A 13,984-nucleotide genomic window follows, 5' to 3' on the forward strand; every position below is an offset into this window, starting at 1 on the left:
GGGTCTCCAAAGGGCCCCCAATTAGGGTTTCCTAATTTCAAGGGGTTAGTGTGGGATTTGAGGTGTACCAATGGGAGTGCTCCTTTTTGTGGGGCAATGCCATGTTGAGGTTGACAAAAGAATTTAAGGGTGGGGAGACCTCTAACCCAGAGTTTGGATCCATGGTCTTTACTCCTAGCCCTTGATACAATCTCTAATCCAAGGGATACATTCAAATTTGAGGTAGAGCACTCGCAGCCATTAGATTAAGGGGTAGATCTAAGGGATAGCATCAAAGGATAGGGGGAGCAAATATCAACCCTTGATCAAGACCAAGATCCAATGGATGAGATCAAAAGAGAAGACAAGTCAATATAAGCCCTTGATCAAGATGGAGATCCAAGGGAGGAGATGAGTGTAAAATGCGCTCCAATCTAGGCCATTGATTGGCAAGGGAATCAAGGGAGGAGGTTAGTTCAAAATGCGCTTGAATCTAGGACGTTCAAATAGGTGCTTGAATTCAGTTATTCATTTCAAATCTTGATCTCCACCATCCAAAAGCCACTTGCATCCTAGCCCTCCAAATAGGCGCTTCTATCCTAGACTTTGATCTTAGATTTAGATCAAGGGTCCACATTAAAAACGCCTTTTCCCTCTTAATTAGGCCTCCCCAAAGTCAAATTTTGCAGCTTGGAGCCCACCAAAGGCCATCTGCCATCCACCAAAGACATCCTAGGCCCTTGATCTATCCACCATCCACCTCCATTCAGAGGCCAAGGTTGCTCTTTTTCAAAATAAAGGTATCCATGTCAGTTGATTCATTACTATGGGGCCCTTAGCCCATGAGTTACCATAGTAGGTTCACTTCCAATTAACTTAATCCATTCCTTATTACAAGTCCCTTTTGAGACACCAATTAATCTCCCCTAATGATCCAGTGCCCGAGATAAGCACTCTAAAAAGGGAAAATCCAAGTCCACTTCTAAAGCGTCTAATGAAGATCGCCTAGAGGCCATGACCATAAAAGAAGAAATGATGTAGGCCATGGAACAAAAGCTTCACATGTCATAGCCACCACCTCAGACGTATCTACAGTGAGAAAATATATGGTGCCCACATTGCATGGATAATCATACAACAAATGAATGCCCGGTCCTAAGAGCCAAGATCACTGCATAAGCAAATCCACTGCCAAGGTTGTGGTGCCATATCTGCATAGTCAGTTGCCATGATGAAAATAGTTGCATCTTCAACATGTGCAACAACCTACCTCGACCTCAATAATACCAACTGACACCCATACTAGTGTACAGGCAACCGACACTTCCACAAGCGCCCCCAGCTCCGAAGCTGAATCTTATTCCCGTTCGGACACAAGTCCCACAATTACTCAAGAATCCAAATCCACGACCATACCCAAGAGCACCAAATCCATCTTCTCAGGCAGTTCCTATACAACAACTTCAAGCCGAGGAAGTGGACTCGCCATTCGAGTATGAAGCCAAGTACCCAATGTACTATATACAAGGAACAAAAGGTCTAATACCAGTCTAGGAAAATCAAGTTTGACTCAATACATATCGAGCGCCAATCAAGTGCTACGGTTGTGGAGAAAATCACCACATCGTAGATTGCCCTCATCATGGTAGCCCCCCTACTTTCCAACCACTCTGTAGAGATTGTGGCATAGGACATGCTTGTATGGATTATCCCATGAAAAATAAAGTCGCACAACAAACAAAGGCTAAGCTTGATGTCCCAATCAGAATTATTGGAGTGGACCATCAAATTCTGGGGCCGACAAGTGTAATATCACAACCTATGAATGTAATTACATGCCAAAAGAAAGAGGCCACCAAGGACCCTAATATTCCAATCCAACCAAGACGACTTCTTTAAAAAAAAGCACAAGTGCCTCTACCTTCGCCAAGCAATGAGCAGCCCAACTCATCCACATCAGCTCCTAAGCCTCAAATAAAAGAAGCTGCATACCCAAATGCAGAAGTGGAGAAGGATCATTTTCAAGCACTTCAACAAAGGGTACAAAAGGAACAAGCTCAATTTGAGAGTAAGAAGCAAGCTCAATATCCAATCCGTGACTTGGCCCCATAGAGTATTGATACTGTACTCAAGGCTCTCTTCCAACAACAGACTCTACAACATAATGTACTACCACGTCAACTTGAAGGAGCCACACTCTCTAGCATCCTAAGTTGTCGTATGTCAATCCTCATTGTAATCCTACTATGGAATTGTCCCAATCTCTAGGATTGAACTGGCAAATCCCCCTCCACCTATAGAAGACATAAAAGATATACTTGTGTGGATGGGTGAGAGATGTGACATATGCGACATTACTGTGCCTTTGACACAAGGCATATAATGAAGTCTAAGCCATAGTGGATGGTGGAGTAGGTGTAAATGTCCTATCAAAGGAGCTCTACAATGAATGGGGTCTTCCACCAATGGAAAACGCTAATTTCAACATACGCCTTGCCGATGATTCACAAGCAAAACCCTTGGGAATAGTGAATGGCATGTCAACAAAAGTCGCAAAAGTTCACTTTTCCCTACAATTCACAATCTTGGATCTTCCCAAGAAATCCTATCAAATCTTACTGGGACGTCCTTGGTTGTAGGAAGCATTAGTCCTCCATGATTGGGTAATTGATAGACTGACAATCCAAAATTGCAACACCGTAGTCATGGTGAATGTGGGGATAGGAGATATAAAACCAATTGTGCCTAGAGCATTGGATGAAACCTCTTCAACAACGATCTCAAGCAAATCACCTCCCCTACAACAGCATGAAATAGTGCACAATTCACAAAGCAATGTCAATAAGTGGATACAAACATTGGCAACCATCGATAACTACCATTCATTAGACCCCATCTTCTTGTAGATAGATGCTAGGGTCATGTAGGTAGATCCTCCACACACACATGAAGAATCAATCAATCTAGAGTTGCCATTCTTTATGGCTGACCTCAAGTGGGATCATGAGCGTGACAAAGGTACCCATACCAATGATGACTCATATTTTCCTTGGGATCTCAAAACTGAGGCTGAGAATGCTCAAATTGAAGATCAAGTCTATGACAATAACTTAGCCATTCTACATGCCCTAATGGCAGTCGAGCTTTCAAAAATTGAACCTCCAAAGTTGAATAACAGTAGAAGATCCTGCAAGAAAGATGGAGGAAATCACAGAAAAGGTAAGGTCGAACACTTCAATGAATTCGAACGAGTCCAAATAAGGATCGTCAAATTGTATTTTGCAAAGCCAACTCCCTCAAAATCTGAGCCACCTCCTCTTGAATGGTCCCCCAAGGGACTGGAAGGAGTATGCACCGCAAATGAACCCTTACTTGGGAACACCTTACTGTCAGTGGAAAAGTTACCCCACAGCTCCCAACATAAGAAGTTTCGGAAGTATAAGCCACATGTGCGGATGAGAGACATCATAAAAAGAAAGTCACCAAGATCCTAACAAATGGGTTAATGATATTATGCTACCCAGTACCCTAGTTCAACACCATCAGAGGCTGACATGGCTCTATAGGCAAAAATACCCCATTCTATAGCAAATGCTATCTTTAGGAGCAATTTGCACTTGGTTATAGCCACTGAAGCCATCCAAGAAGCTATATATCTTGGAACCTGCCACCTTTTCCAACACTATTTCTGTTAAGCGTAGGGGATAGTGATCCCTAATTGTGGTAGCATTCACATTCTTTATGTTTACGCATATTCTAAGCTTATTGTTCCATTTAGGCACGATGATGATAGGTGAAACCAAATCAATGTGCTCCGATCTCATAGATGAATCTAGCATCTAAGAGTTTTTCTAGCTCGTCATAAACCATGGTGCCATACTTTGGATTTGTGCGATAAGGTCCACATACCTTAGGGTGGGCACCTTCCCTTATACATATCGTGTGTACTCCCACGCTTGGTGAAATTCCTTTCATTTGATTGTATGACCATGCTAGGTAGTCACGTTATTCCATTAGGAGTGCTTTGAGTTTAGTTTCATCTTCCTGTCGAAGCTGTTTCCCAATGAAAACCAATTTTTCTTCGTTCCCTTCAAGGGCGAGGTTTATTGTTCGCATTTTTTTCAGTCCCCCATAGATTGGAGTTTCTCCAATGTTATATATTTCTTGAAATTCAGATTCTCTTAATGGTCTTGGCATTGCTATGGGGACACTGCAACTTGTGTAATTCTTGAAGTACTCCAGCACTTCTTAAATTCGACCTTTGTAATGTCCCGGCCACATTCTAGCGAGTCATGTTCATAGCTTTCAAGTCATTTTTAAATAAGTTTTTATAGGTATTCTTGGATGATTTGTGCATCCACTCAAACAAAAGAGACCACTTCAAATGTTTTCAAGCAGTACTAATCAAATGCATGAAGTATGGCATCGCCCTAAATCCAACAAAATGCCAGCTCATGGTCACCCACGGAGTTGTTTTGGGACACATCATTTCTCAACATGGGATTGCAAAAATAACATGGAAAAAATAAAAATCATCATGGAATTGCCTCCTCCTATAAATTCCAAAGGTGTACAGGTCTAGCTATGTCGATAATCCTTGCGACGTGGGGAACCGGGTTGGGGTTTAGGGAGGACATCCATGGGTGAGGGGATGGTTGTTCCATTTAGAATCTATTTGAAAGAAAAAAAAACCAAATACGGCTAAGGAGCATGTGAAAAAAGAACCAAATATGACAAAGGAGAAGGAAATAAGCATATGCATAAGACAGAAAGCATATGAGGGAAAGCATATGTATAAGGGAAGGAGAAGCATAAGAGAAGCATAAGAGAAGGAAAAGAGAAGGAGAAGCATAAGAGAAGGAGAGGGGAAAAGAAGAGAAAGAAGAGGGGAAAAGAGATTGAAAGAGGGGAAAAGAACCAAATATGCATAATAGAAAAAAGAGAGAAAGCATATGCTTATGCTTATGCATAAGCATATGAGCATATGCTCATGCATAAGCATAGGGCGCATAGGCATATGCTTATGAAAAGAAGAGGAAAAGAGAGGGAAAAAGAAAAGAAGGAAAGGAGAAGGAGACATATGCTCATGCATAAGCATAAGCATAAGAGAAGAAAAAACATATACATAAGAGATTGAAAGAGGGGAAAAGAGCATAAGCATAAGAGAAGGAAAAACATATGCATACGAGAAAAAGAGAGAAAGCATATGTTTGAAAGAGGGGAAAAGAGATTGAAAGAAGGGAAAAAGAAAAGGGGAAAAGAAGAGAAGGAAGAGGGGAAAAGAGATTGAAAGAGGGGGAAAGAGCATAATCATAAGAGAAGGAAGAGGGGGAAAGAGATTGAAAGAGGGGAAAAGAGATTGAAAGAGGGGAAAAAGAAGAGAGGAAAAGAGCATAAGCATAAGAGAAGGAAGAGGGAGAAAGGGCATAAGCATAAGACAAAAAGAAAGAAAGCATATGCTTATGCATGAGCATATGAGCATAAGAGAAAAAGAGAGAAAGTGTAAGCTTGTGCTTATGCATGAGCATATGAGCATATGCTCATGCATAAGCATAAGCAAAGGCAAATACATATGCTTATAAAAAGAGGAGAAAAAGAGAGGAAAAAAGAGAGTGGAAAATAAGAGAAAAAAGAGGGGAAAAGAGATTGAAAGAGGGGAAAAAAAAGAGGGGAAAAGAGAATAAGCATAAGAGAAGGAAAAGCATATGCATAAGAGAAAAAGAGAGAAATAATATGCTTATGCTTATGCATGAGCATATGAGGGAAAGGGGGGGGGAAAGAGGGAGGAAAAGAGGAAAAGAGGGGAAGAAGAGGGAATGAGAGAAGAGAGGGAAAGAGAGGGTTCCTACGCCCATCACTGCAGCTAGTGCTTAAGGCGTTAGCTGCAGGCCACTTAAGCGCTAGCTGCAGGCCAATGCAAACAACGGAAATAACAAAAGGGAAAAAGAGGAAGCACTTTCTTACTTGGAAAAGTCCCGCTCGGTGTTTCATGGACTGGCCTTACAAAAAAGAGAAAACATAACATTTTTTCAAATAACTAGTTAGAGGAAGGAGGAGCTTAAAGAAGCAACTTTTCAAAGGGATTGGATTGAGAAGACAAGCATAAGCCTACAAATAAGGAGAAAGCATAAGCCTACAAACAAGGAGAAAGAGGAGGAAGAGAAATACCAAAAAGAGAAGAGGTGAGTCTTCTTTCTTTCACCAAATCTCGTCTTTTGTCCTTAGCCTCTGAAAATAAAGGATAAAAATTAGCACATACGCTTAGCAATACAAGGAGAAACATGCTTCAACATTCACAAAATGAAATCTCACAAAAAAGGAACCTACATCGCTTAAAGAGACACACCTTCTTGGAAAACTTCCTTTCACACAAGCAGAGAGGGAGAAGGGTGGAGAGGGAGCACACATTAGGGAAAAAGGGAGCTCATTTTGGGGCCTTGTAAGAAATTCACTATTTTTTGATTTATTTCTCTCCTAAAAGACCTCAAAAATAGTAAAATACGAAAACGTGGCTCAGAACTGTCAGTAAGGACTACAGAACTGTCAGTTCAGAAAGGAATAAAATAATCTTTTGTCTAACTAACACGATTTTGCATTAAATATCTCCTTAGATTTTTTTTTGTTTCCCGAAGATTCTGCATCTCTTTTGCCAACGTGTGCAGGCCTTTCATGAAGAATCCATCACTGAACTTGGTGATTGCAAGTTTTCAAAATATTTACATGGATACTGCCACACTTCTACGATTCATGTTACAAAATGACTATGAGATTAACAAGCAAACTTCGCAACCTCAGAAGCATAAAAAATGGCCGATGCTAGTGAGTCACTATCTCAGAAGAAGCGATTACACCATCTTCACATCAACTTAGAAGAATAAATTGCTCCAGCACAAAAAAGACGAAAGGATACGGTGCTGAATGCTCAACAGTGGGAATATATGAGAAGAGAAGGGCTTCAACATATTGAGTTATGGTGCGATGGAAGCATATATCCAAAATGTCAAGTAAAAAACTCTACACCTCCATTTGTCAATCCCACCACATTACTGAGGTTTGCCGGCGATGGACAAAATGGACTTCTTGGTTATATTTCAGCGCAGTCTGCATTTGCACAAACGTATAAAATGATGTACCTACAAGAAAAGGGTTCTAGGATGCAGGAGATAGCCATTCGTGCAAAATTGGAGCAGCAGTTGCAGAATGAAATTGAGGAGCATTCAAAGAGTAAAAAAGAGTTAACAAGAGCAAGAAAGAAGAGAACCGTCCTTGGAGACAGACTACGTAGCAGGAAAACTCCAATAGCGCTCAGGATTATGATATTCAACGACTATAGCCAAGCTGCCTCTATCAATGAACAACTCCAATGAAGGCCCCTCGTACGACCAGCCTCAGGTCCAACCCATCATCTTGACCATCTCAACCTTGTCTTTGCTCTACATCAGCGCCTACCAGCAGCTATTGCTCCCAATCGCAACTACAAGCCACTAGAAGCTAAGCTACTACGACGGCTCACTTGTAGCTCATAAAGCTCTACAGCTGCATCTACAATAGCAGCGACTATTAGATGAAGGCGCCCCTCCGTCAACCGGTTGTGCAACGAGATGGTCTCTTGCAACAACAGTTGTTAACAAAGCAATCAACTGCGCTTCAGCAGCCCATGCTCCAAACCACCTCCTCCAAGCGGATAGCTCCAGTGCTCCTTCAGCCAAGCTTTCACCGACGAGACAAACAGCTCCTAAGGAGGCAGCCAAGCTCCAACTGACTCTCTGGCTTCAACTACTCCCTCCACCAATGGGCAGTCTTCAATGCACAAACGAAGAGCAGCTAGCAATGAAGCAAGATCGAAGGAAGATCGCATGCACAACTAGCACCAATGAGGCAGAGAATGCAAAGCACCACGTCGCCATGGCCATAGTTGCCCCACCGTTGTCATTGCTGTAGCATTGCTTTCTCTCTTTCATCTCTAAGGTCCTAAACCTTAGGACGAGCTTAGCACACATGGCAGCAGATAGCAAAAACATGTGGCAGATTGGATTTAACTAGGGTTAGTCAAGTAAACCCACAACGGTAAAGTTAGGTAAGGGCTTGGTTAGTTTTCTACCACATGGCAGATCAAAAGAAACTATGGTTAAGTTAACTCAACCCACACTAAACAATGGTTAAGTTTAGGTTAAGGATTGGTTAACTGCCACATCAACAAGTGCCACCTAAGCACAGAGGCACAGTTTGAATTCTGTATGTGAATTCGTATGCCACATCATCAAAGGCCCCTCTTCTTGATCAAAACTTTGACAAGCTGTAACTTCCAATCCCGGAAGAATTTGCACATGCTCCAAAAACAAAAAGTGATCGCCTTTTTGAGCTCTACGCACTATCGAGTCAAAATCATTGTATGCAATTAGACACTGCCATTGAAGCAAAACAAAGTTCATGGTAAGACCTTTACAACAAATGGAAAAGCAACGCATGATGAATGCAAAAAGCATGCCAAAAGCACAAGTGCATGAGATGACCATAGCATAGACCATGGCATCCACACCTAAAGCATCAAGGAACATGGAAGAACAAATCATAATGCATTAAGCTACATCAAGCAAAGAAGACAATGCCATCGACAACATGCATTGAAAAGCAACAACTTTGCCCCCTCCAGCCCATATGTTTGTAAATCAAACCTGACCACCTGAGAGTAGCCATGTAAGCACCCAGGGGAGTTATTGACATGTAAACCACACTTTACCACCTTAAGTAGCAATGTATGCACTAAGGGGAGGTGATGGATTTGTAACTCACATCTGACTACCTTGCAGTATCCAAAGGATCATGGCACCAAGGGGAGGTGTTGAGAGCTGTGGTGCCATGAGCACATAGATTAAAGAGCAAAGGTATGTGCTAAGGAATGTATTAAAGTAGCCACCCTAGGATGTGGACTACATGATTCGGATATGTGGATCAAGGATATCCACAAGGAGAGATGTGGATGAGAGGATCCCACATGGTTTGACTATTCAAAGGGCACTCTCTATATAAGAGCCGTATCATGTATTGTTGAACACACATCAATTGCAAGAGATACAGATTTGCTATCTCCCTCTCATATCTTATTTTGTGTGCTTTGATCCTCCTTAGTTCTTTCGTTTATCTTGTGTGCACTAGGCTAGTACGATCTGCACTTTGTCAAGGTCTCTTCCACTAACATAACTCGTGCATCCTCAAGCGTGGTGGGATCTATTTCCTTTGAGCTCACATACCTAGAAAGAAAAAGTGCAAGATATTAGCAATATGAAAACCTTGCATGGAGCATTGATATGCTTCACATTTTGTATAGTGTAAAGTACCTCACAAGCTCGCCCATCTTGTAAATACAATCCTTCACGTCCTTCGATGCACTACGAGAAATGCTAGTAGGTAGTATGAAGTGAACACATGATTGATGGTTGATTAGTTGCTTCTACACTCACAAATTTGGAAGGAAAAAGAGATTATGCTAAGTCATACTTTCTTGTGCCAATCATGAGATTTCAAGCCATATAATTGCTCTACACCTTACTTTCTTACTCTTTGTCATGAAGGCCTCCTTCAAACACCTCATGCATCTAGTGGGAGTACAAATTGTAGTGATAGCTCGCTTCACCGCCACCATCTCTAGCTTTGATAACTTTCATGGTGCACGGGGTAAAAAGACATGCCCATTTGGCCTCTCTTGTGACCAATCTTCATGCATCTTCCCTATGGTGTGTAGATCCTCCCTTATGCCTGTGGAATCTTGTGTCGAATTCAAAATGTTCCCAAATGGTAGATGCCACATTCTTGAAGATATGCATGGGACATCATGGCCTTCATGCGCTTTGTAGTTGCTAACAACTATAGAGATTGTTTTATTCCATACAAAGAGCATCCAGAAAGATTGGCTGATGAGACTATCAATGTTGTACGCTCTAGGTATCCCGATCCCCCCAATGTTGAGTTCACAGAGAAATGGACAAAGTCAAATATTGTTGTTATACTTGTTGCCAATAAAAGATCTTTGCTTAAGAGGCAGGCACTAGCCCAGATTGTGAGGAGGGAGGGAGGTTAACCACCAAGGGGCCAGGCCCACACTGCTCATAAGTATGAGTGAAAACCAATGAAGGCACTGAAGGCGGACCCCAAACTACAACACGTGGAGGCATAAAGGATCCAAATGGAGCAATATGGAAACATACATTTTGGAGCAAGGGGTTTTGAATCATGGGAGGCCCAATTTATAAGTATCGATCTCAAATTATATTGTGTTTATGTGGTTTATTAGGAGGTTGTTTTTTTGTACTAACCCCTTTGCAAATTGTGTCATCTTGCAACTTGATATCGTGGACAGGTACCCTACTCTTGTCGAGATAGCCTACCATCGTGGGCATTGCAGACGACATACATGGAGGCACTTCTATGATGAGGGGTTGATTACTAAGGAGCAGTATATCCGGGCTATTGGAGCGCCCCCCAAGGTATTTAAAAGTACTTAAATAATGTCAATATTGTAAATAAATATTTGATTTCTCATTTACAGGCCACTGGGGATATTTAGGAGGAAGAAGGCAACGATACTGAGGAGGAAGAAGGCCATGAAGAAGGCAATGAAGAAGAGAGCGAGGACGCGAATAACTTAGATTGGTCGTAGAATTAGTGCTGGAATTAGTGCTAGCTACTCTTTTTTGTACTTGAAGCCATTGGCTTGGCTTTGTGCCTCTCTTCTACACACACTCCTCTTATTTTTTGTACTTGAAGCCATAGGTGGCTTGGCTTTGTGCTATATGTACATACAAACACTTTTTGGGCTATGAATTAATATGCACTCCTTTTATTTTTTTGGCATTAAATTTCCTTGTGCAATGTTCTATCAATGAATGCCTTGTGAACTAAATGTTTTGGAGTTGTAATGTTTTATTCAGAATTGTAATTATCATGAGCTATAGACGTGCATGGAATCCTGCTAATTAAAATGCCAACCGTGCTAATTAAAATGCGGTTGGATGTAAGAATTGAATTGCACACTGTGGAAATGGGATTCTTGCAATCACACAGCATACACATCATTCTGTTCACCCATAAAAAATTCTAAATTTAAAAAAAAAAAAAATCTCGAGAGCATCTGTTAGCGCAATTTTCTCTTTTTTTTCAAATTTCTACAGAGCATCTATAGGTGCATCTGTTTGGTATATAGAGATGTCTATGGATGCGGGTCTATAGATGCGCAAATAGACGCACCGGTAAGTTTCTTTTTAAATCAAGGAAATGCGTTTGTGTGAGCGTCTATGGATTCACGTCTATAGATTCATTGTATTGTTGTGCATGTGCGAGCGAAAGAGGAGAGAAACCTAAATTTTAGTGTTTATGTGTGTATGTCTCCTTAGTTGGACTGTTTATGTGTGTATGTGTGCATGCCTACATGCATGCATGTGTATCTGTGTGTGGGATGGCAATAGTCCCGAGAGATAATTTGTTTGTGTATGACAGAGAGAGTCTCTAACAAGGATGTGTGCATGTATGTGTGTCCATTTGCACATGAGAAAGATAAATTGGGGGATGGACCTCCTATGTTTTTAAGTATCTTTGTGTATACATATGCATGTGAGGAAAACACTAAAGCAAGAGAGAGCACTATGGGTGTGCGATAAAGAGGGAAATATTATGCGCACTAAGACAAAGAGAGGGTGTGTGTAATAGAGGGAGAAGGAGAGAGATCAGAGAGAGAGAGAGAGAGAGAGAGTATAGGTGATAATTGTGAAAGGTGCTCAAGATAAAATATTCATGCATATGGATGTCTATCACAAAGAGAGAGAGAGAGAGAGAGAGAGAGAGAGAGAGAGAGAGAGAGAGATGGGGGGGAGAGTGGGGTATTTTCTATGTGAATGCTTTGCCGCTGGATCAACATCGCATGACTACTCATCTAGCTAAATCGTTGATTAAATTGAACATAAAGCCAAGCCAAGTAGTGCCTATGGTGGAGAGGGTCTTGAGACTTGAAATTAAAGATATTTTAAGGTTGCATTTGAACAGAACGGGTCTCTCGCCCATCGTAGGTGGGTGATACTACTTGTACCTATAATAGAGTGAAATAATGTATATATAATACAATATATATAAATTAAGCTAGAAGTTATGTATGTGCTCAAATTTTAAAAATAAGAGCATTAAACAAGATTAATCATAAAGTGCCAAGTTGGCTGAGCTGCAAGTTTACAACGTTTTCCTTGTGAACTGTTTTCGTGAAATATGAGAATTGCCTTTAAGCATGTAAAGTGGTTCTTTATTTGAATTTTTAACTTTGACAATTGGAGTCTTTTGAACTTACCCATTATTGAAAGTTAATGGTTTTTAACCTCCATTTGTGGATTTTAGAGATAAGCGATTTGTCTATTCTTGTAGAAAATCGTTTTCTGTAAACAAGCATGTGAAATTTTTTGAATCTTTAAGTCCGTTGTGAAATGCTCGAGGGAGGCTATTAGCGGGAAAACAGGCCGCAAGCCTTCTATTTTTGCCAACCCCAGGGTATTTTACGGACCCGTATAGACTCCTTCTCACCGTCGACGGGTACCAGGGATGTGGCGTGCATGTTGATCGATGCCAATAAACTTTAACATTGGATAGTGACGTACAAACTTCTGTGAGTCAAAAATCGGACGGCTGGGATTTTGGCGTTCATTTTAGGACACAAAGTCGTCGAGGCCTCTAACTGCAATGGAAGCTGCCTTGCTACACTCATACTCGCTGGCAGATGATAAATTGCGACGGACAGCGCCTATAAAAGCCACCAGCGCTCACATCCTTACCACCACCGCACCCTTCACTCATCCCCGCTCTCCGATTGTATCGTTAGGTCTCTCGTCCGGCTTACTTAGCAGGTCATGGAAAAGTCTGGCAATACAGCCGCTTTATTCGCCTTCTTCGTGATGGCACTCATTCTGGGCTCCGAAGCCACTTCCAGTATCACGAACAAATCGAGCCATGACATCGTCGTTGTTTCCGCGACAGCTACTGTATCTGTGGTAGTGGGCGCTACAGTGGACCTGACGGTCGGCCTGGACGACTTGTATATCGAGAACCCCTACACTGGCGGGAAGAAAGGTCCGATTACATTGCTGGATCTGTCTCTATATGTGGTCGTGGATGATCCCATCACAGGATACGTGGACCTTTGCCTTGTCGTCCTCGCTGACATATAGCGCTAAGCGGACTATAAGGTCTGAAGTCATAGTTCTTATGTAGCCAGTTATGGTGTATCTGTGAGCGAGTGTGCCTCAGATCTTATGCTTCAGTTAAGAATAACACGGAAAACAGACCCAGCTGTTTGGACGTACGTGATTCAATCGCCTATTTTCGTCCAATCCTATTAGCGAGTTTCACAGTCTTAGTTACACTCACAGGGGTTTCTCTATAATTTTTAGAGTACTATGGTTGGGAGTTTCATTACCCTTAATCTCAAGGTTTCGCATTATGGAACGACTAGAGACTCGTGCATTGATGACCTCATCCAAGTTGAATGATATTAAAACTCGTCGTTTGTGAACCGTATAGTGGACGATTAAAGCTCCTTTGTGAATTTATTCATGTAGTTTTTAAAAAACTTAATTAAATTGTGAGTTGCAATTGCCATTTATCTAAATCATACTTGCAAATTTTTCCTTTTAATCCTTTTAGAAAAGCTTTTGCTTTCTCTTTTGCATCCAAAAGACCTTGCTTTACCAGTGAAAAATATACAGCATGTGTTAATGAACTTGCCTTATCTATTGGTTCAGTGCACTCTTGCATAAAGGTATACTCTCCAAAGTAATAACAAGTTATGAAAGCCCACCCTTTCAAAGAGTATTCATGAGCATAGATAAGCAAAGTAAATAAAAGTTAATGTTAGGAAAAGACACTATTGCAACTCAATAAATTGAAGATGATTATTTTGTCTAGCTTTGTACTTTCTTGTTTTACAATCATAGAATTTGGAGTCGAACTTTTAAAATGACAATTCAAATTT

This window comes from Dipteris shenzhenensis, chromosome 4 (genome assembly GCF_047967505.1).
Source record: "Dipteris shenzhenensis isolate YYH24624 ecotype China chromosome 4, Dip_SZ_1.0, whole genome shotgun sequence".
Classification (NCBI taxonomy): Eukaryota; Viridiplantae; Streptophyta; class Polypodiopsida; order Gleicheniales; family Dipteridaceae; genus Dipteris; species Dipteris shenzhenensis.